General features: G+C 36.9%; 1 protein-coding gene across 13 annotated transcripts in view; it reads left to right on the top strand.

Annotated features, from left to right (window-relative positions):
* The first annotated feature begins 4,360 nt into the window (after positions 1-4,360).
* The window catches only part of Ufd4 (ubiquitin fusion-degradation 4-like), a 222,950-nt gene continuing 204,197 nt past the window's right edge, over positions 4,361-23,113 (top strand). For 7 of the 13 annotated variants that reach the window (XM_081758520.1, XM_081758518.1, XM_081758517.1 and 4 more), the window contains exon 1: positions 4,362-4,602. The gene's annotated coding sequence lies outside the window, so the exon portion shown is untranslated. Of the gene's footprint in view, positions 4,603-23,113 lie in introns of all 13 variants that reach the window. The other 6 variants (XM_081758514.1, XM_081758516.1, XM_081758521.1 and 3 more) reach the window with 1 other exon arrangement.

The following is a 23,113-nucleotide window of genomic DNA, read 5'->3' as shown; positions in this document are numbered from 1 at the left end:
GGGAACTTACCTAGTATGTTCTAGGTATGTTATTCCCCATACCGTAAGCGAAAATTACTCCCCCAAAATATGCTACATCGCCTTTATGCGTAATTTGTTTACATTAAGGTGAGTCTAAAAAATACTTGTAAAAAAGTAGGCGTAGGGGGGCGCGAACCACCAACCCCTAGATTAGTAGGCGCGTGCTCTTCGGACTTGGCCACGGAGGCGATAAAGCAAACGTCGACTGTAGAGGTATGAATCCTTGGGATCTTTTTAATTTGGTTAATCAGAGTGCTCTCGTTACCCTGTATATTCAAATATAACCATTTGGGATCAGATAAAATCCGCTCGCCATGTAATTTTATAACAAAATAACGCGGATCTCTTTACTTTATTTCATGGTTCTTCCATTTTCACTTTCAAATGATCGGCGACAGTTGGCATCTAAAAAATACAATTCTTTATCCCTAACTACATAAATAATTAACTGTTCACATATGTATGAAAGATTCATCTTAATTTTTATTCATCAGTTATGCCATTTCTTTCTTCTAAATTCATCTTCCAAATTTGATGCATTTGTTGCTTCTTTTTTTTCTAAGCGATAGTGTACTAGAAGGTCAGAAAGTACTGTAGAGCTGAAAGCGCGAGAAACCGTTGCATGTTACTGCGCATAGGCGCCGACTTTGGGGGGAGGACGCTTTTGCCCCCCCCCCAATATTTAAAGGTTGGGTCCTCGCCCCCCCCCCAATATAATCCAGTCGAGGGACAAAGAGGAGCAATATTTTCTGTCCTAAACTTCGTGGTGCCTTTATTTCAATATAAGGAACATCCTTCTTATCCGATATAAAATGCCGTTTTCAAAATGGTGTTTTTAATAGAGGACTGAAGCTTCAACCAACACTCTGGCAGCACTGATATGAAAAATAAAGATCAATGTGGTGCGCAAAGTTGCAGTGAAGTCATGGGCGTCTCTGGCATGTTAAAATTGAGGATAGGGGACTAGAATGCTAGTAGACTCCAACTAAAGCTACGTAAAAATTATGAGTAAACTGGAACCTACTTTACTAATAGCATCCGCTCTTTCTACCTTTAGCAGCACGATTCATCATAATTTTCTTCCAGCACTGGTGGACTACTTGCCGAAATGAAATTAAGTTTATATATAATATGGTTTTTAGGTAATTTCTTCACCTTGATATTCCTACCGGTGAATTCCTCTGTTCAGTGTTCGTAAACGTATTTGCAGCAGTGTACCTTTATAGTAATCATATATTTCGATTTTTGAGTTAACAAAATCTTGACTCTCTGAAAGAAGTCTTACGATGATACTTGATTTTATGGCGAATTTCGAATTTTTTTATTTTCATTCTTCTTCTGTGTTCTTAATAAACTCAAAAGGTATATTATCTACCTTTTTGCTCTTCATTTCGCTGTATGTTTTTTGCATTTGTTCAACGAACAATCCTCGATTACTTCGTTTTCCGTTTTAATGTCTAAAATCTATAGTTTATTCTTGCTGTCATCCGGCTCCTCAATGTATTATTTACATCTTCCTCAAACTCAATTCGCTCATTAAACACTCATTTGTATCTTTAGTTTCTATATTGTCATAGTAGTTGTCTCTTGCTGCCCTTCTACAGTATTCGCATGAAATTTACTCTCATATATAATATTCAAATTTCTCTATCTTTTAAAATTCTTCTTGTCATCTTTGCTTCTATTGTATATTTACCTGTCTTTGTAGATTTTCCTTGTTAATTCGCAGATAAACTTCCTATACATCCTTTCCTTCCCTTCTTGGTCATGTAAACCAATTGTTGCTGGCTAAGTAATAAAAAAAGATTGTGTGCCTGCAGCCGAGACTACTTTGACTAACCAAGAAGCGTAACTTTATTTTTAAAAATCCTTCTTTGAAAGTGACGCACGTTAGGCGGACATTCTAATCACATTAACCTAATGTTTAAGAACAGTTCTGCCTATGTTTTTACTTCTTCCACACAGATCGAAATAGTTTCAGCATTGATCCATTTATCTCATACTCAAAATATTTGGGGGGACGCGTCCCCCCTGTCCCCCCGCCAGAGACACCCGTGAGTAAAGTTCTCAAATTTTGAACTTGAATTTGTTTTAATGCCTTTAAGCAAATTTGACTTAGGTCGTGAATTTCGCAGGGAAACGGATGCAATGGAGCAGTGGACCGAGATATGGGGGTGGGAATTGGGCCTTCATCGAGCAGTTGATAGAAAACAGCTGAATATGACAGTAGCGTAGCCAGGATGTGTGTTTGGGGGGGGGCCCAAGTGCTGTTATAGGTACATATAGAAAAATTACAAACAAAAAAATATATAAACATAAAAATATATAAAAAAATTACATACATCAAAGTACTAAAGTACATTGTCGGACCTCTTTGGGGGGGGGGCCCGGCCCCTCCGGGCCCCCCCCTTCCCTACGCCACTGGAATATGATGATATATTTATTCATTGTTTGGGCTCCCCCAATATTTTCTTCAAGTCGGCGCCTATGTTACTGCGCATGAGCAAATGCAAACAGCTGACTATCATTCGTGCGTCGCTGCAGATATCAATTATATGTTATAAATGCACCTAAACAAAGTACCTCGAACTTGAAAGATATATGTCCCAGTGACGACATAAAAACAAATGACTATTACAGTGCGAAACTGAGCCAGGTATATAAATGCTACATTAGTCGTACATAATCGCAAATATCAATTAGGTGTAACAAGCACCTAAAACTTTAGGTAGCTGAAGTACATACTTAGCACATGAATACCATATGTATCTAGTGTCGGGTATCTAAAAAGTAGCTGGAACACGCTTAGCACATCTCGTGCTGGTAGGGTCTGATTTGTGTTCCATAATATTTATCAGTTGTACCTCTATAAAGGAAACTACAACCCTATTACAGAATTGTGATAAAAAGAAAAAAAGAGACAATTTTGTGAAATTCCTTGATGTCTTGTCAGTGTTCCCTCCGTCCTATTTTCTGTCCTTCCCTCAAAGAAATCGGGCTCGCTACGAGCCTCTTTGGGAGGCTCGAGGGTTAATTCTCTAGCACGTAAGCGAAATGCAAAATTTGCGTTTTACTTTAGGATAATCGGCTTTGCAGTCATAATTACTCCTTAGATTATTTTATTCCGTTTATGTCTCTACATTTTTTGAAAACCGTTTCGGAATGAAGCCCTGGATCCACCTAATCCTTATTTAGTCCTTACTATCGGTCTTATGAGAAGTCGTTCTGACGCGTGATTAGTGCCATACTAAAGAGTTAGTGCCATACTAACATATTTTTCCTGTAGTAGATAGGTCTTTAGATTGACGCTAATCATTTTTCTAAACGATTCAGCATAAGGCCTTATATGACTATGGGTGATCATATTTCTGATTAGGATTTCCACAAATTACTTTCATTTATATGTACTTTTTCTATATTTACAATGTCATAAATAATTTTCTTTTGACAATATTTGTACTATTTTCCCCTCGTTCTAACACATTTTGTGCTTTGATTGTCTACGAACACTCCTGCAACCTTTTACCTTTGTATGAGAAATTCATACGATACTTATATGTGTTGAAATCCTAAAAAAAAAAAAAAAAAAAAAAAACCTCATCGATATTAGTAGACACCAAAGTGTTCGTGGTAAGGGACAAATGTGATACTTCTTACACTTACATTTCATTTTCTTCTCATCTCGATTCTTGAATTATCAGAGATGCCAAAACTGTGATCAAAGCCGGACTCTCTGAATAGTTGAAAAATGTCTAATCAATATTGAGTACACCGCAGTTTTTAACATGTCGATTTATGTAAGAAATAAAATGTATGTGTCTCATATTTAGCCTATCGTATTTTCTTACATTCGTATTTTCTTGGCTAGGGGGCATTATTTAACATATAGCTATAAGAACGATTACGAAAACATATAACTTAAAGTAATAAATTCCAACTTTTAATGAGCAAGAGAATCTACACGTTATTACTAGAATTTGTGTAAATAGAATTTTATTTAAAAGTTTTCTATTGCAAAATTGATGTAGAAAACTGAAAATGGGAAATATGTTTAGGGGTAGGGAGCGAAACAAATGTGAATTTAGAAACTAGATATTTGGCCGAATTATGGCTCAAAAATTTTTCATCTTCGTATAGGAATCATCTGTAAAGTACAGAGTACACATATGTAAATACTTATCGAAACTTAATTGTGATGCTATGTTTAGGAAAAGAAAGCTATAAAGTTTAAAATTATTTGAATAAATTAGTAAAACAGAAATTATATCGAAAATTGTTATTTGCTTGTACTTTTTCTCATTTATTCACGTGACTTGTGGCTCCATACGGAAGTTAACCTTTACATTCTACGTCACAGACGCTTTACGTATGACTCCCCCCCTGACTACTCTCGGCTCGGAAAGTGCTGCCATTGCTGAAACCTTGATCCTTGTTTAGTAGTTATGTCGAGGAAAGTGTGAAAGGGATAAAGATACATGTAGCGTTTAACGTGTGGTGTGGTGCAATAAAAAGAGTGACTTTTAATAGATTTCTTGTGGAAGTAGTAATCAAGAAAAAGAGATGGAAATGTGATAAATACAGGTATGAAAATGTTTATGAAAATATTACCCATCAGTAGATTTAACCAGTTTTCTTACAAAATTTAGGCTAAGTTTACAATTTTTGTCATTTCGATTAAGGAGTGAATTTTAACCATAACCAAATAGTATTAACATTCTGGATCATACACAGGATAAACTCAGCAATTGATTTCGTTGTGAACTCATATTCTGTTCTATCTTCTTTGTTGTATTTTCCGCAGTGTTGCAATACAATTTGTATGATCATAGATTGAAATCACTTGCAGGAAATTGTAATTATAGTGAATCATGCTTATCATCGAAAGTTGGAATCAAATCTTGGTATAGTCTGTGATATAATTTAAAGGAAGTTAAACTAGTTCGAGGTGTTATGTTAATTGACGTGTTGACGTGACTAAATCGGAGTCTATGAGCCTGAAATCACAGTACGTCATCTGTATCATTTATTTTCAATTATATGAGTACACTACTTGTTTCATTTTTCTTCTGAATTTTTGGCTTACGAAATTGATTAGTTCTTTTTTACACAATTCAACTAAAATATCACACAATTAGTTTGTGTATAATAAATTTCGATGATAAAATTAGTAATACATTTCGTTGTTGTTTTATAAAAATTATGTTCAATGTTCGTAAATATTTCACGTTCTTTATTCGGTGACAGAATGACGTAAATATTCTTTGTGTTTGAGCGTCTTACAGATTGGAGTAAAAAGACTACAGGTCATGTTCAACCAAAACACAGTTTGAAAATTTACTAATGAGATATATTAAAAGTATGGTACGTTGCAATAGAAAATTGGGCATTTATTCCGAAGTTGGGCGTCCGCTTTCGCCATGTTATGTCGCTGTTATCTCCTTTCCACACTTTCTGCAGTTTGTTATTAGGTTCATTAATCCGTGCTCTTCACAAACTTTTAAAAGATTTTGCTCGTTATCAACGTATTGCTTCACAAATGTTAAAACTGTTAGTTCATTGCCCTTGTACATTCGCCATGTTGATAACATAAATGTTCGTTTCTTTCCCACAATGCAAATGTTCGGTTACCTTGCGCCAAGTAATTCCCTCCGCTTGCCGTATAGTCCCATGTTTATAACCGCTTATATATAACAAATAAACAGATTTTTCGAGACTCTTATATATTATCAAGCACACAAATGATCAAATTATCCATATCTTTCCTGTAAATTTAAAAAAAAAAAAAAAATGCTGGAAACGGACGCCCAACTTTGGAATTTAACCCGAAAATTGTAATAGAAACAAGAATCGGAGTGCAAATGAATTTTGGGAAGGTTCTAGATTACTGGTCCCCCATGTAGGTTAGTAGCTGGGTTGGTTTCTTTCTGTACTAAAGTTTATGCGTTTAATTTACACTAATGCCGAGAGAGCGTTAGCGAGAGAAGGCGGGTTAGAGCCCCGCAAGGCACGTTGTTTTCTGTCTTTATTACTGCTCAATGGGAAGGGGGACCAGTAATCTAGAACCCTGCCAATGCGGATTGAGTATAGGGACGCAAATGTTTGTTATAATATTTTAATAGACCAGTGTGTAAATGATCGAAAGAGGTTGGTTCTTATCTGTGAGATGTGTATCTACGGAAAAATACATTAATGAAAGTCAAACCTCTTCAGCGCGGACTCGCCCGTAAGGTAGCCAGTAACTACAGTACCGTATACGAAGTGAATTGCAGTATTTGAGTGTGATAACTCATGACGCACAATCATACAAGTGTTATAGACTTACAGGATCCGCATATTTATGACATTTAGGTTAGTAGTGTATTACGGTATTTTGGAACAAATGTGTAAGAGCAATAAAAACATGGGGATACTACCTATAATCTTAGTAACGTACAAATGCATAATCCAGCAGATATAGTAAGGTTTGTATGCCATATACATTCTTTCGCGCTGTTCTCGTTTGTTTGTACCCAGTATCGCTCACGCGCCTGCTCCGTACGGCCACGCCACCGCGCGGCATCCATGGTGCGCTCCTGCTCAGGTTCTGCTAGCATTCGTGCTTTTTAGTGGTCACCTAGCATAAGTTCGTTAGTGTCCTTTGCACAAGACTTCTTATGTACATACACATAAGCCCTCCTAAAGTGAATCTTCACAGTGGAATGCAGGTTCACATGTCAAAAACGATTCTTTAGTATACAGAGTTAATTTACTCAAAAAGAAATAAATACGCAATGAATTTATATATATATGGATCCATACAATAAGACTGCAGTGTGAAATGTACACGACAGTTTTTTAAGTAGACGTGAGCTTCCTTGCTGGGAGAGTAGCGTATAGGTATTTATAATATGTAATTATGTACAGAGGAGCATAGGTGAGTAGTAAGATATGTGTGAACGTGGACACAACACAGGATAGCATACAGAGTAAACAATTACGTGTGACATAGTTTGTTGATAATATAAGGCAAAGCCATTGCGTGTTAAGTAGGTGCTGAAAGTCTAAGATAAGAAATCGAATAAAATTAAGTCTACCCATATCAAGTTCCCAACCAAATAGCAAATAGGTTTCATGCCTGATAGTAATCGTGCAGGTTTACGATAGTTCGTCAAAATACTAATAATAAAAACCTAAAGAAACCTTCACTTTTCTTGCATTACGTAATTCCCTAAGATATTCTTCATTATTGTCTTGGCACATGTTCAGATAATTTTGTACATATTGATATGGGTGCCAATTGATGTGCGAAAAATGCAGTAGCCTGTTGTAGTTTGCCACCATAAGCAAGATTGTATTTTTGTTATGCGTAAGAACAATAAAAACATGGGGATACTACCTGTAATCTTAGGATACTACTTGTAACGCACAAATGCATAATCCAGCAGATATAGTAAACCCGGATGGGGATGCATTCGTAGGGAGCAGGCACGGAGAAATAGTGAGTGCTGGCAAGAGCAATTATTCATGTAAATTACACACACTAACCTTTGCTAGATTTCCACCAAATGCAACAGTTCGACCACACTTGTATGTTCTGTTAGGAGTACCTTTGTGATTTTCAGTGTTTCAACGTGCATGACGTAGGATAACTTTCCTAACAGAAACAAATTGTCTGCTATAAACATTGTTGTAAGTACTCAGAATTAGAAATAGGTTCGTGAAGGTAAACGTGAAGATTAGAGTTGAAGAAGAAAGATTTGTCTGATTCAGATTCTTCAACTTTAAAATTACTTCTGTCTTTAGAATAGGTCTTGGCGAGGGTTATTTAAGGTACTTCGTTGACGTGAGCGTCTCGTCTCGACAACTATAAGTAAGCATAAGACAGCTCCATAAATAAGATACCACGAAAAGAAGCGATGTAGATGATATATTAACAAGATCTAGAATATCGCTTTGATCATCAAGGTCATTATTGGGAAGTTGGATCGGTAAAGATTAAAGATTACAATTTTATCGCTGCAAATACACAATGGCTATTCACCATTTTCGAGTTGCTAATGAATTTAGGCATTTTGGCTATGCAACTGATGTTAATAGTGTACACATGTAATAATACAAATGAAGGAAAGACTCCAGTTATTTGGATCTATACACAAAGAGTACAGTTGAGCGTAGCTTCTTTTACTTGATAATGGACACTATAGGATACATGTTTGTAAATGATGTACTACTAAATTAACCTCTAATAGTTGTTTATATCTCGTGGTTTAGAATCAGTCTTAAGTACGTAATAAATAAATAGGTTTTGGGGTAGCCCGACAGCTTCTCATACCAAATGTAACTCATTCAACATAGGCATGGATTCTGCTTTCAACTTTTTTGAAGGAAGATAGCTTTTTCTGCTTTAATGTCACCTCAGATTCTTTCAACTGGCTCTGGTACAAGGGGTTCTTTGTTCGATCCTAGGCAGTGCGAGTTTATAGTGGGCATCCTATCCATGCGTTTTCTCGTCCCGGGGCCGACATCTATGTTCAAAACGAGAAAGTAAGAAATTTTTTCGTTGATAAATTCGAAGAAAAATATTCAAACAGGGAAGGATAGGTGCAAGTAGTAACAATGGAAGCATATTAAACCTTGCATATAGTAGGCTGCAGAAGAAGTAGTACGTTACCACGAACACACAACTGTTAAGAAACCATAGGGTACGGAACAGATGTTGCAGAAAATGAGGGAATCAAGAACGTGGAAACAGGTTCATATAAAAGAGGGCAGAAAGATGTACAAGAATTAAACAATTAGTTACGAAGGGAAACAGGCAGACCAAGGGAAGAGTTTTACTGAAGAAAATTGAAGAATTAGAAAGAGTTGGGAAATATTAAGAAATGTTCAAGGAGGTACCCATGGAAATTCGGTGGAAAAAAGGGAGTATTACGATGGCAGTAGGAAATAAGAATGGGAAGTTAGTCAGTGATAGAAGTGAAGTTTTAGGAACATAGAAATAATATGGTGAGGACTTGGAAAGGTGCAAACAATATGGAAGAGTAGGGATAGACCATGTGACTAGATGTTGAAGTAGAAAATGAAGTAGGTGAGGATGATAAAGAGTTAGTATTCTAAAGGATGAATTTGAAAAGTAATAGGCCTTTGTGAGATTAGCAGTGGAAAGGCAACCGGATAGATGATATACCAATCAAATGCATTAAGAATATAGAAGACGAAGACGAGAAAGAATTGTTCCGACTCTGCAATGAAATATATGAAACAAGAGAGTGGTTAAAAGATATCCTGAAGACGATCGAGACACCGATGCCTAAGAAGTCGAATTTAGAGAGATGTGAGGATTGTAGACCTATCAGTCTTATATTGCATGCAGCAAAAAATTATCCTTCGAATACGAATAGGAAGTTGTATGGAAAGGCAAATGGAAAATTGAAAAGAAACTTTTCGAGTTGAGGAGAGATGAGGGCACAAGAGATGCAGTTGGATTGTTAAGGGTAATTAGTGAAAGGTTTATAGGAAAGGGGAAACATTTGTATATTGTATTTATTGATCTAGAAAAGGCTTTTGATCGCGCGTGAATTGTGAATTATTGTGGGAGTTCTAAAGAAAGTTGGGTTGAAATGGTAAGATCGAAGGCTCATAAATCAACAAATAAGTGTTAGAGGAGGAAGTCACAGAAGAAAGCGTAATTGAAATAGTTCAACAGGAATGCTGTCTCTTGTCAACATTATTTACTTTATGTGTAGAAGAGATAGTGAAAATGAGCCTACATAATACAGACGGCATGTCGGTGGGAGGTAGAATAATTAGGTATATATGGTTTGCAGACGATATGGCGCTTATTGCGGAATCAAAAGAAGAAAAAAAAAAGACAAAACACATGGTTATTGGAACGAAGCGGTAGGTGTCAAGTATACAAATAGGAGGAGAGAAAATAGAACTGGCGACTAGTTTTCGATACGGGGGTAGTATTATTAATGATGTGAAGTGCGAACGTGAAATGAAACATGAATAGGGATGGTGAAAGAAACCTTTCGGAGGAAGAAAAGTCTATTTTGTTGGTTCTTAAATCAGGTCGAGAAAAATATTCATAACATGCAGCAAAAGTGTACTTTGAGCAGAACATTCATAGGAACCTATTTCAACACAACCTAATCTGATCTAACCGAAACGTACCTATTACGTACAGATGATATGGATTTTATTCCTTCTCCAATGTCACATTTTGTGACAAAATAATTTGTTCTACTCAACGTGCATTCTTACGTAAAATGCTTTGTGTGGAGTGGTGTACTGTATGAGGAAGAAGATGGGACATTACACAAAGGTGGTGATTAAAACGATTGGCAAGTTTCGAAATATGGATGTGGAGAATAATGGAAATAATTAGGTTGGTCGACGATTCTGCAGTGGAATAAATGAGTGTGTTAGAAATGGTAGGGGAGAAAAAGAAACTATTTGATGTATTGTTGAAGAGAGGAAGAGAAACTGTTTGGAATAGTGGGTGAGAAGGAACTGTATCATGAGGGACGTGTTAGAGGGTATGGTGGCAAGAAAATTAGGGTGGGGAGACTATACTTAATGGACGATATCAAAACAGAAAACAGAAAAGTTGTACGTAAGGACGAAAAGGTTAGCTGAAGACCGTGAAGCATGGCAGCTTTTCAGTTGCGGCAGTGACTTACCAGTAATGACAGAATACCGGTACCTATGATGGTGCTTTTGGGATACTTAAAGCGTTCACAAAAGTAGTGATTTAAAAATAAAAAAAAAAGTCAAGCATATTCATCATGGCTAAAACACGTGAGTTATTTATTCAAAAATCATCTACTTGGTTTCCTAGTTTAGGAAAGAAATCAAAATATAGTTTTATTTGGTATGTGTAGGTAAATCTGTTTTTTTCTTTTAAAACTTTCGTTTTATCTGTTTAGCACATGGTTTTTAGTCGTAAGGTGTTTGCTCTTACTGCGATTAGTTCCTCGTTTAACCTTTGACAATGCGGTCTGAAATGGTCAGCATTGTTCATCTATTTTCTTCGGTTTAATCTCTCTTCTCTTTCTTTGTTCAACTAATTCTTGTTCATCATCCATCTTCTTCAAATTAAAGGAGCTCCTTCGTAGTTATATGGCTAGCACGCGCGTGGTCAAAGCGGGAACCCAAAGTTCGACTCTCCGTGTGGACACGTGCAGTTTAGGGGGGGGGGCGGTGGCTCAGTGGATGAGCGTTCACCTCCGGTGCTTGGGATCCCTGGTTCGATCCCAGCTCGCGCCATGTGAACTTTGTGGTGGACAAACACCGTGCTCGTAGGTCTTCTCAGGGTTCTCCCGTTTCCTCCCACTTTATTCATTCCACCATTTCACTTCATTTTTTACGTGCAGTTTAAATTCCACGTTAAGTTGTAGGTCCACCTTTCTCATAGCCTCGATCTGAAAAGAGACACTAAACTGCAAATTAACCAACCAATCTTTAACTTAGAGACTTGAGAGAAGTTAGTTTTTAAAAAAAATATATTTTTCAGTAGGCGTAAATGAGCTGTGTTGGTATTTCCCTCTTCTTTTCACATTTGATTGGTTCAGGTTTAAATCTTGAAGACTGCCATCCAGCTTGTGTTTTTTTTTTTTCAGTTTTTCTTTTCTGAGTCTCGCTTATCAAGTGTCGGGGAGATACTTTTGATATATTCTCCATGGGGTATTTCCATTCGTTTTTCTGTTAGCAGTGTTAGTGTAAACTGACCAGTGCAAAACTGTCTCTGGACTTGAGAACGTTGTATATAAATAAAATAAATGATATATTGAATCGCTTGCTGGTATGGCTACCGGCTGAGAAAATTTAATCCTAGATCGTTTATTAAAAAAGAAGTTCATCGGAATGTATTTAAATTAATTGCGTTGTGTACATGAATCTTAAGTCTATAATAATAATAATTTTAAAATGTGTTAGAAATCGAAAGATATCTAATATAGGCTGATAAAGATTGTGTAACTATTTGATAATGTCGTAAGTGCAACAGAGTAGGGAACATTTGATAGCGTGATGAAAATGATTAATATGCTGATTCACTGACAGTAGATATCTGCACTGAGCGATAACTAATGGAAGTACATGACTGTGTTACTAATAGCGTTTGGACATTGACGCAGACATTTTAAAAAACGTCACTAATGACAGCGTGTTTACGTTTCGGATTTTTCACTGAGTTATTTAAGTCATTGACTGATCTGTATTTACGTTGTTTGTCAGCTGCAAGGCAATTCAGAACGAGGAGACAGTTTAAGAAGCGAACTAAATCAGTTAATACGTTTGATTCTACCCGGAATCAAACACCTCGAACTTTGTGGACAAAGGTACGCGCTGTGGGCAGTAGATAGAAAGAAAATAAACTCCTGTGGACTATGAAGATTTCAGATCTTCAAATTATCTTTTCACTTATACGTGTTTCTTCAGAAAATTGCAAACTTATTCAATAGATGTAATTTCAGATCTATATTGGGTGTATTTTGTCACCTTAAAGGAGAAAAGCTCCTTCGTGGCTACGTGGATAGCGTATGCGCCTTTGGCGCGGAAGACTTGGGTTCGATTCAAAAAATAATTCAGGAGTCATGCTAAAATTGATTGCTGGTTACTCCTGAACAGATTATTAAAAAAAAAAAAAGTATTACGATTATGTATGAAAACTGAGTAGGAGCATTGATGGAATGAAAATGACATGAAGAAGCTTTAAAATACACGAACACAATCTTGTCCACGACAAGGTCACATGTCTGGGGTTGAACAAAGCACCCTTTCAGCTAGAGTTAAGACCTGTGCCGTTGAGTCATCATGAACAGAGTAAATTGACTGATCTGAATGTTTCCAAATTGAAAAAATGGAATTTAAAAGATCTGGAAGTGGATTTAGTAGCCCCTTTAGAAATGAAATTTAGTAAACTCCTTAAAAGTTTTATTTTTTCTGAAGTTCGGCTTCTAGTGGTGATAAGTAATAAAAGTTATTGCGCAATATAAAGATTCGTGGATCATGAATTCAGACAGTGATCTTTTATTTAGAAATAATAGTTATAAACACTCAAGGAATCAATAACAGATTTTGATAACATAGTCCAGAGTATAAAGGTTATCCGCAGGCGTTATCACTACTATTATAAAAAAAAAACTAGGCATGACAAACCTGTAGAAACTTGCTCCGGAGAAATGAGTCGCCGTCGTGATTGAGTCATTGCATGCCATATCAACACACTTGGGTACCATTTTCAACCCGATCATGTCAGACACCTATGAAATGTGGAGAGTTGATTCTAATCATAGGGTGTAGTTAAAATGGCAGTTTATAGTCTCATATCTCTTTTAGGTTTGAAATGATTCAGGGCCAAAATTTACAGATTCTGAGCTCATGTAGCTATTTTGAAATTGTTACAACTATGGTCCTGATTGGCTAAGGAAGTTGAAATAAAGCTTGTTACACAAGAAATTGAGTAAGCTTTCCAGTGAATGTAATAAGCGTATGTTCATTCAAAACTGTAGACAACGTCATATGACCTGACCTTTGACCTTGAATATCTCAGAATATCTCACCTTTAACCCTTTTAAATTATGATGGTACAACACCTGTGTCATGGCGTCGACCTTCGGAATTTGCTTTATAAGTCTCTAGTAAAGCATTTAGACTGAGTTTTTTGCATTCATTCAAATATGGAAGCATCATAGAACATATTTTATGGACATTTTGCAGCCTCGCGTGCTCTGTCTGGGGGCTGTGACGTCACAAACATGGACGATGGGTTTTAAAAAAAGGTATATTTGAGAAGTTTTTTCTAAAAATCCCTAACACCTTACTATTTACCCTAGTAGTTTGTACCTCATTGGTTTCGTTATGAGACAGGCTTTCGAAATGTACCAGTCAAATTTCCCTATCGTGTACCAGAAGCGGGAAAATCTCGTCCAAAATGGAAAAAGGGGATTTTTTAAAGAAAAAATTTCCTTTTTCCCCATTTTTCTCTTCACAGGCACACGATAGCGAAATTTGAGTGGTACAATTTAAAAGGCTGCCTTACGCTGAAGAAAATGAGGTATGACTCATGTTGCTAGAGTCAACAAACGTGTGTCAAATAAATCTCGATTTAAAGTCATGATACGTACCTCGATTTCTTTGACATGAACCAGTCTTTCAAACGGAACCACTCGCATGTCTCTGGCATTTACCATAGTGGAGGGGCCCAAAATCGGGGGAAAAGGGATTTTTTTACAAAAAATTCCCTTTTTCGCAAATTTTCTCCACTATGGTACATGCTAGAGACATGCGAGTGGTACCGTTTGAAAGATTGGTTTTGGTCAAACAAAACGGTGTATCAATCATGTCACTACGATAATTAGGGATGAGTCAGGAAATTTTTATATAAAAATAGATTATCCATTGCTCACATAGGGGAAAGGCTGATACTGTTTGCACATGGGGCAATGTTTTTTAACTCTCTTATTTTTTCAAGATATAACATTGAAACTTCGTACAGTTATTACACATAGTATGTAGTATGTTTGAGATTTTTTTGGGGCTCTGTGGGTTGATACAGGGGCCGGCCAGAGGGGCCCAAAGTCGAGGAAAAGGAGATTTTTTTGACAATTTTCGCGAATTTTGTCCACTATGGTACATGCTAGAGACATGCGGGTGATACCGTTTGAAAGATTGGTTCATGGCAAAGAAAACGAAGCACAATTCATGTTCCCACAATGAAGAGTCTTGATGATGATGATAGTATAGAAATTCATTAAAAAGGTATTATCAAGGGAAAATATGTAAATCGGCTGTAACATCAAAACTATTCATCCCAGGGCCACTCTTTGTATCTCATTCTCTTCTCCATAAAGCAAAGGTTTTTTAGTAGCATTCGCATGATCGTATCCTATACCAAAGGGGAGATATTCACGAAAAAAAGGGATTTTTTAAAAAGAAAATACTTTTTTCCCACTTTGAGCGGAAATTTCTTGCATTTGGTACACTTTAGGGAAATTTTACGGACACAGTTGGAAACACTGCTTTACTAGAAACAAAACGGGGTACGAACCATGATCCTACGATAAATAGTCTTGACGCAATAGATGATTGAGTGGAAGTCTACAAAATACCTACAAAAAATACATAATTTAATAGGGTTAAAAATTCTAAAAAAAAAGAAAGAAAAAAAGAAAAAGAAAAGAAATCTTTATGCTACACTATATAGCATATTAAAAAATTAAGGTGGGATGGCATTGGGATTGGGACTATAAAATAATGTGTATAACTATATGATGCATTGAAGTCTCATGTACAGTATGACATACAGGATGGTCTGTCCCTGTATAAACACTCAAATAACTTACAATGAGGTTGTGCAAAAACAATGAAGAGGAGGGAGAGAACCTTTATAATAAGGACTGTTCGTTGCCATCTATACAGTACAATCAGAAGTATAAGAGAATGAATGGGAAATCATCAATTAATACATTTCATGCATAACACAATCTGATTCTGGTGTAAACCAGTCATGAAGTAACTTAAAAATTTGAAAGCAATTACAAAGGAAGGCCAATCAGTGCGCGTTTGAAACCATACAACACATATGCCTACAGCTATTTAGTATGTAAGGTACATAATATGATCTCTTATATTCAGTGATGCAAAACATAATAGCCCAATCCAATAAAAAAAATAATTAAAAAAAAACATAAGTGGAAGACAGGCAAACAGGCGGAATGCCTTAAACATAAAAGTGTGAGTTTTATCTTTTCCAACCTTACTAGATTAATTTCATGTTATCGCATTTAAATAGAACACGAAAATACATGTATTACTTTTCAGATGGTTCTGCAGCTCAAGCACGGAGAAATTTTGCGAACATGTTATCATCAGAGTGATTTCAATGTCTCTGCAGAGCGGAGTGGCATTTCTTCGCCATATCACTTGGGAAACGACTATGTGATGGTATCGCTCGTATTATCAAGAGATTTGCTGCCCGTGCCAGTCTGCACTGTTTATACAATTCTTAGATAATAACATCCAGATAGTTGTTTGAATGATGTTCCAAAAAACATTACATTGTGTCACTTTCATTATACAGCTAACGTTGAGTATAATGAAGAAGAATTCCTCCTTGAATAGCTCTTTGAAAAGATTCGCACAATTGCAGGTACGCAAAATTTACACTGTTATTCCAGCTAACCATATTACCATACAAATGAAATTGTTCTCAAATTCACTAGACATAACTAATGAATCTCATGTTGAACCAACAAGGATCAAACCTCAGTAATATCGCAGGGTTTGTTGCATGCATGTACAAAGGTCACTGGAGGCTTGGATATGTTTTGAATGTGAATGAAGATACCAAGGGGTAAACTTAACTTGCTATATCCTCATAGCCCTTCTTCATCTGTGTGCCCTGAGAAAGCTGACATCTTTACTGTGGACAAGGCCATTCTTGCAAAGGTTGAGGTGAAAACCCCAACAGGACTAACTTTGTCATTTCACGCAAAGGTGCACAAACAATTTTACATCTTGAAAATCAGTATTAAGACGAAGTAGGAGCTATGAATACATTTTAAATAGTTTTTGTTTATGAAAATTTGAACCTGTTTGCCATGCTCTCCACTCGTGTTTTCTTAAATTTTCTTGTGGTATAATGTTTTGCGTCACTGAAGATAAGAGATCATATTAAATACTAAATAGTTGCAGGCATGTGTGTGTGTGTGGTTTCAAACGAGCACTTATTGGCCTTCCTTTGTAATTATTTTCAACTTCGTATAAGTTACTTCACGGATGATTTACATCATAATCAGATTGCTTTATGCATGAAATGTATTAATTGATGTTTTCCAGTCATTCCTTTATACCTGCATTTCATTGTTGTAACTTGAGTGTTTATACGTACACAGACCATCCTGTGTGTTATACATGAGACTTTAATGCATCATACATATTATTTTATATCGCAATCCTAATGCCATCCCATCTTGATTTTTTTATGTTGTATATTGTAGTATAAAGAATTTTTTTTTCAGTATTTTTGAAGGTTACATGTTTTGAGCATATTGAGGGTCAAAGATCAGGTCACATGACCTTGTCTACAAGTTTTGCCCGAACATTGGAAAGCTTATTCAATTCCTTGCTCAATAAGTTTTAAATTTTAGCTTTCTAGAACAATTAAGACTAAAGTTACAACAATTTCAAGATTGCTACATGAGCTCAGAATTGGGATTTTCTGTGAACGTTGGCGTCATAATCATTTCAAACCTAAAATAGATATGGTACTACAAATTGCCGTGGTAACTAGCCCTACCATTACGGAACAGTAGTATTTTTTTCCAGGCAATATTGTTTAATTAGTCCATGCATTTTTGAAGCTGAGGTAGGCTGATTCTCTTCTGTACTACTTTTGGTGATATGTTTATTTGAAGGTATTTCAGTTTACTTTAAAATGCTTCCATTTTCAGGATTCATGATCTTAAAACATTAAACGCATTATACCTTCGTTTAACAGCTAGAACTTTAGAAAAAATCATAATATGAAGGGATCTACTAAATCTACTGTACAATTTTGCTAAATCCGTGTCAAACTTTGGAATCATTCCTTATCAGTAAAATAATCTAGAAGGCTATGGTATAACCCGTTGTTACTGGTGTTAGCTTAAACATTAACTTTCTTTATCGCGTTGTCATATCTTTCGTGTGACAGTGTTTTTGGTCCTGGGTTTCAATTAAGCAGATCATTTGACGGCGTATTAGATGCATTATTTCTTTGAGCATAAGTCTAAAAAATGGGATGAGTCTTATACGCCGATACAGAGATCTTGATTATTTCAATTTTAGGAAGTTTTCCTAATTCTGAGTTATTTGATATTTTCTGTGCTTCCGCATGTATGGCACTCCAGTCACATACTGTTCAGTGACTCAGTAAATGCAGTTTGGATTCAGTCGCTCTATTTATCAATTTACAGTATATATGCTTTCCTGTGTTCGCGTGTGCACTAGAGATTCCCAGGCGCGCGTTCGATTCTACAAGGTATCTAAATAGTTCTTGTTTGTGATCGGCAAAACAAACAGCGAATAGTATTCAGCGTTACATCTCGAAGTAATTTCCATGAGCATAAGTTGAAGCTTTGCCAATGTTCCTGCAGCTTCGCAATGGCCTGATAAAGCTCGGGGTCTTGACGGAAAGATAGACCGTGATTGCGTGCCGCAGTTGTGCTTCATTGTCGAAGGATGTCTCACAAAGGTGGTTGTCCAGGGAATAGAATAAGTGGTAATCTGATTGCAATTGGTCCGGCGAGAGTATAGTGGATGGCACAGTCTCTCTCTGAGCTAAGTCAGTGAATAGTATCCCTGGTCGTTCTTGCTATTAACAACCACTGGCTCATTCTGCTGCAGTGCACGTTGCACTCGTTACAACTGCTGTGAGTACATGTCCGAAGTGATGGTGTGGCCTGTTGTTAGGAGTCCGGAATCCGACTTGGCGACTAGTCCACCAGACACAGAGCATGATTTTAAGTGGGTGTACAGGTGATTGAAGGTGTGAGACATAGGGAATGCCATACTTGACTCGCTCGTGAGCACTCGACCAGATATGAGTGTTGCGGTGCCCAGTCAGAAACAATACTCACTCGTTGCTGCTTGTTGACCGCCAATAATGTGTGTGTGTGTGTGTACGATACCCACTTGCTCAACTTGCACACCTTACCAATTCGGTGTAAGGGGGGGGGGTATGTTTCCTGGAAGTGTTCAAGTTCCTCCTCTATTGCTGTCTTCACGCCCTCGTTATCCAACACTTATGGTCGTCCATTGCGGGGTTCAGTACAAAGGCTCAAATTTCCCAACTTGAACTTCTATGATAAATGTCTGGCGGTGCGTTCGTTCACAGCATCCTTTCCGAATGCCTGATTACTCCGACTCGATGTAGCTTCAGATAGTCACCTTTAAAATATCATACTGCAAGCAACCACGAATGAGCTGCTTCGATACCTCCATTTCTCTGCAATATACTGTACGAACTGTGTGCGTGATATGCCAGTATGGGGGTAGATAAATTGTCAACTACTTAGCCCAGTTATTATTATTATTATTATTATTATTATTTAGTAAATCATTTCAATTCTTCTGTGTGAGTGCTTCAACAAATAGAACGGAAAAAGCAGCAAGAACTTTTTTGGTTACCTTGTACAGCGGGGGACACTTCTAAATGGTACAGCCATATGGAGATTTACGGCTAAGGTGTACCATTTAGAAGTGTCCCCCGCTGTACATTTATTTAAGCATGAAATGATTTTTTTTTTTTTTTTTACGTCCCATGGTTATGCCGTCTAGGCTAAAGGAGACGGTGATGATACGTGAATGAATGGTGGAATGAATAAAGTGGGAGGAGACGGGGAACCCCGAGAAAACCCACGCACTCGGTGTTTGTTTGCCAGAAAGTTCACTTGTCGCGAGCTGGGATCGGACATGGGATCCCATATACCAGAGGTGAACGCTCTACCACGGAGCCACCGCGGCCCTTTGCTAATCTTTATAAGATGAAAGGAAAATAATTTTTCCTCAAAATTGAATACAGAAAATGGGATGTGTCTTACACATCGGCAAATACGGTAATTACTTAAAGCAAAGAGTTGCCAAAATTCAATTTTTTTTTTCTATCGCATTTAATCGGATTAATTTCTACCATTCGTAGGTAATTATGTGACATTACCTATCGTGTAAATTTCTGTAACATCGCATTTTGAGCTAAGTATTATTTTCCGTAGGTCATTTCATAGCATAGAAGAATGCGATAAACATAACTAGTTCAGTTATAAAACACGGATGTTATCAGCTATAAATTACTTTTCAGTGCTGGTTTCAGGCTTTTCGTAGTGTTTATTTTCAAATAGCGAATATTGTGTTTTAAGCGTAGAAACAATTGAACTTGCTGTTTATGATCTTATCAAGTGTGGATTTGAATATACTTAACCTTTTTGAATGCCAAACACATACTTCGTTATGCAGTCATTATCTTTGTCATAAACACGTTCGTTTTATTCACACTACAAAGCTTGTCACTTAGTGCGCAATACCTACCTATTCAATGTCGTGAGACGTATATCCTTTAACCTTTATCAGTAGTGGCTTTTTATTGAAGGGTCTGGTAATACAGGGTGTCCACTGATACTGGAATTTTGATCCACATACTGGAAAAATCATGGAACTGGTAGTTTGTCAACAATACTTTTTTGTAATTGTTTTAATAGTCTTGGAAACAATTTTGTATCCATTGAGATTGTAAATATACTAGAAATATACAGGAATTTTGAAAAGGAAACTTAGTTGACACCCTGTAATAGCAACTGTCATAAAACTTTTCACACTGTCTCTTACCAAAAGTAATTAGATCCCTCCGAGCCTTCGCCCCGCTATATAAAATATAGGCTAAAATTGTGCATAATTAAAAGCTCTAATTCTTTACATTTAACTGAAAAAAAAAAATGCAAACCACCCGAGACTCCATACCATATTCATACAATTACGTAAGGACTTCGTTATACACAACACTGTGTCGATTCAGATTACTAAGTAGCAAGCAATAGCGCAGGTACCGACAAGTATTACTGTGACTTTATTAGTAGTAATTAGCATGACATGCTGACCATAGGTGTCCAAACTCGTGAGTCCAACATCCGCGAGCTCGGCACTTACTGAGCTCGAGCCCAACTAAGGGAAGTGATCCCGAGCGCGATTCAGCACAAGCCCAGTTGAGAGAAGTGAGCTCCAGCCCAGTCGAGAGAAAAATGAAATGTATAAGTTTTACGTCCCACGGTTATGCCGGCAAGGTTAAGGGAGACTGTGATGATGAGAAATGAAGTGGGAGTAAACGGGACAACCCCCACACGGTGTCTGTTCACCACGAAGTATACATGACGCCAGCTGGGATCGAACCGAGGACCCCATGCACCAAAGGTGAACGCTCTATCACTGAGCTTCCCCCCCCCCCTCCAGTCGGGACAAGTGAGCGCAAGTCTAGTTAAGAGTAGTGAGCGCGAGCCCAGGCAAAATGACCACCTAATGTGCAGACTGAGACGTTCATCTTTTTTTATTATTAGAATTCTTCCAATTTGTTCAGTGAAATTTTTACACTGGAAAATTAAAGGAAATAAAAAGCAGGTACAGCTCACAGATGACGAGAAGAACCCTAAAACAGGGGAAGCGGGGAAAGGTCAACGACACGGTCAAGTCCATTTTCGGTTTTTGAGGGGGTGGTCTATACTTAGATGTCGTCTGCTACTGCGGGTAGTTATCTGTGTGGTATTCCGTGGTCATTTGAAACCCCCGTGCGAAAAGTGGGCGAGTCCATACCTACATCACACTGCTTCTGCTAGGGTTCTTCTCGTCATCTGTGAACTGTACTTATAATTTAAGTTTTAAGTGATTGATTTGAGGTGTAGTATCCCTTTCAGCAGCGAATTTATAGAAGGCATGGACCTAAAACTTGCATAGAATCCAAGCCATACGAGCTCCTGCCGGAAGTAAATAATAGTTTTGTTTGGCACTAAACTGTTACCTGTGAATAGCAATACGTTAAAAAAAAAAAAAAAAAAAATGGCTGTGTTCATTCATACTGACAGTCGAAGTGTCATTTAAAATACACAAACATTTCACTTTCTTTTCTAAGTAATGTGCTCTTTTTTTTGCTTGGACTAATTTCTCCGGGCAGATTTTTTGTTCTCTAATTAATAATTTCCTGTCTAATACAATATTTTATATGTTCTAAATATTTCTGATTTATTGGTTATATAAGGTTGTATTCGTGTCACTTTTTCGTGCGGCTATGACTGGCATGTTTATGGGAAGGGTAAATGATGTCTCCTGTTACCTTGAAAATCTCCCGATGTATTATATGAAAGTCTTTGGTAATGTTTAGCGTCCCTTTTCAATACCGAAGCTTTATGAGATGTGGATCTACAGTGTAATGTGGGGTTCAAATGACTGTAATACATTAAAATTTTAACGCTCACCCACCGGGAATTGAACCCGGGACCACGTGCACCAAAGAAACGCTCTAGTCATTAGACCAGCTGAAAGGACTATCTTTGTTGGTGTACTGATTTCTGTGAGTAAACCAAAGTTTGGCTTTCTTTGGTAAAAAATAATGCTATTTATCTTGTAGTTATATCTGTTGGTGTAATACGGTTTCTTGTTCTACAGTACATCCGCACTACCATGATTATTCCCATTATTATAGTCGTCGCGGTCAAAGGATTCTCAGGCGGCGTCAAAAGATGCTACATACTATTAAAATGACCGGAGTTTCATTGTTACATTAAATGAATATTTCAAGGAAGTTAATTCAGTTGAAGCGTGGTCGACCCCGTGGACTGTTAAAAAGAAAGAAAGAAAAAAAATATATAGCGATTTGTTTACTCACTTCATCATGGTGACTCCTCAGTGTATTCTAGCCAACAGGGAAATGTACAATGTTTTGTTTATTGTTTTCGTTCACTTGTTCATTTATTTGACAATTTCGGTTTAGTTGAGTTGTAATTTAATAGTCTGCAGGAAATTAGTTCATCTTTAAAATAAAGAGAAAGTAAATAAAAATAAAATTTGGAATCATGTGATAAACCAAACTGATTCCTCCCATAAATTGTAATATATATATATATATATATATATATATATATATATATATATATATATATATATATATGAACCTTAAGAATCCGAATATGCCTCTCAGAGATGCACCTGCAGTTTTAACCTCGTTCGAAACAATAACGAACGAAAACTTGAAACAAAAGGAGCTTGGGCATAGACGCATTGTGTGTGGGATGAAAAGAAGGAAGAGGCACAATCTCAGAAACAGCTAAACTTTTAATACTCTGGGTGGTATTATTAGTAATGATATGAAATGTGAACGTGAAATGAAAGCAAAGATAGAAATGACGAAAAAAGCCTTTAGGAGGAAGAAAATACTAATTAGTTTGTGGGACCTTGAAGGAAGAGTTGAGAAAAAGACTTATAAAATGCTTCGTGTGGAGTATTGTACTACTGTATGGGTTAGAAACATGTACATTACGCAAAAATGACAAAAAAAAAAAAGAAAGCTTTGGAAATGTGGGTGTGG

Source organism: Thermobia domestica, chromosome 5, assembly GCF_964235325.1.
Source record: "Thermobia domestica chromosome 5, izTheDome1.hap1.1, whole genome shotgun sequence".
NCBI lineage: Eukaryota > Metazoa > Arthropoda > Insecta > Zygentoma > Lepismatidae > Thermobia > Thermobia domestica.
This window is presented reverse-complemented; position numbering and strand designations above follow the sequence as displayed.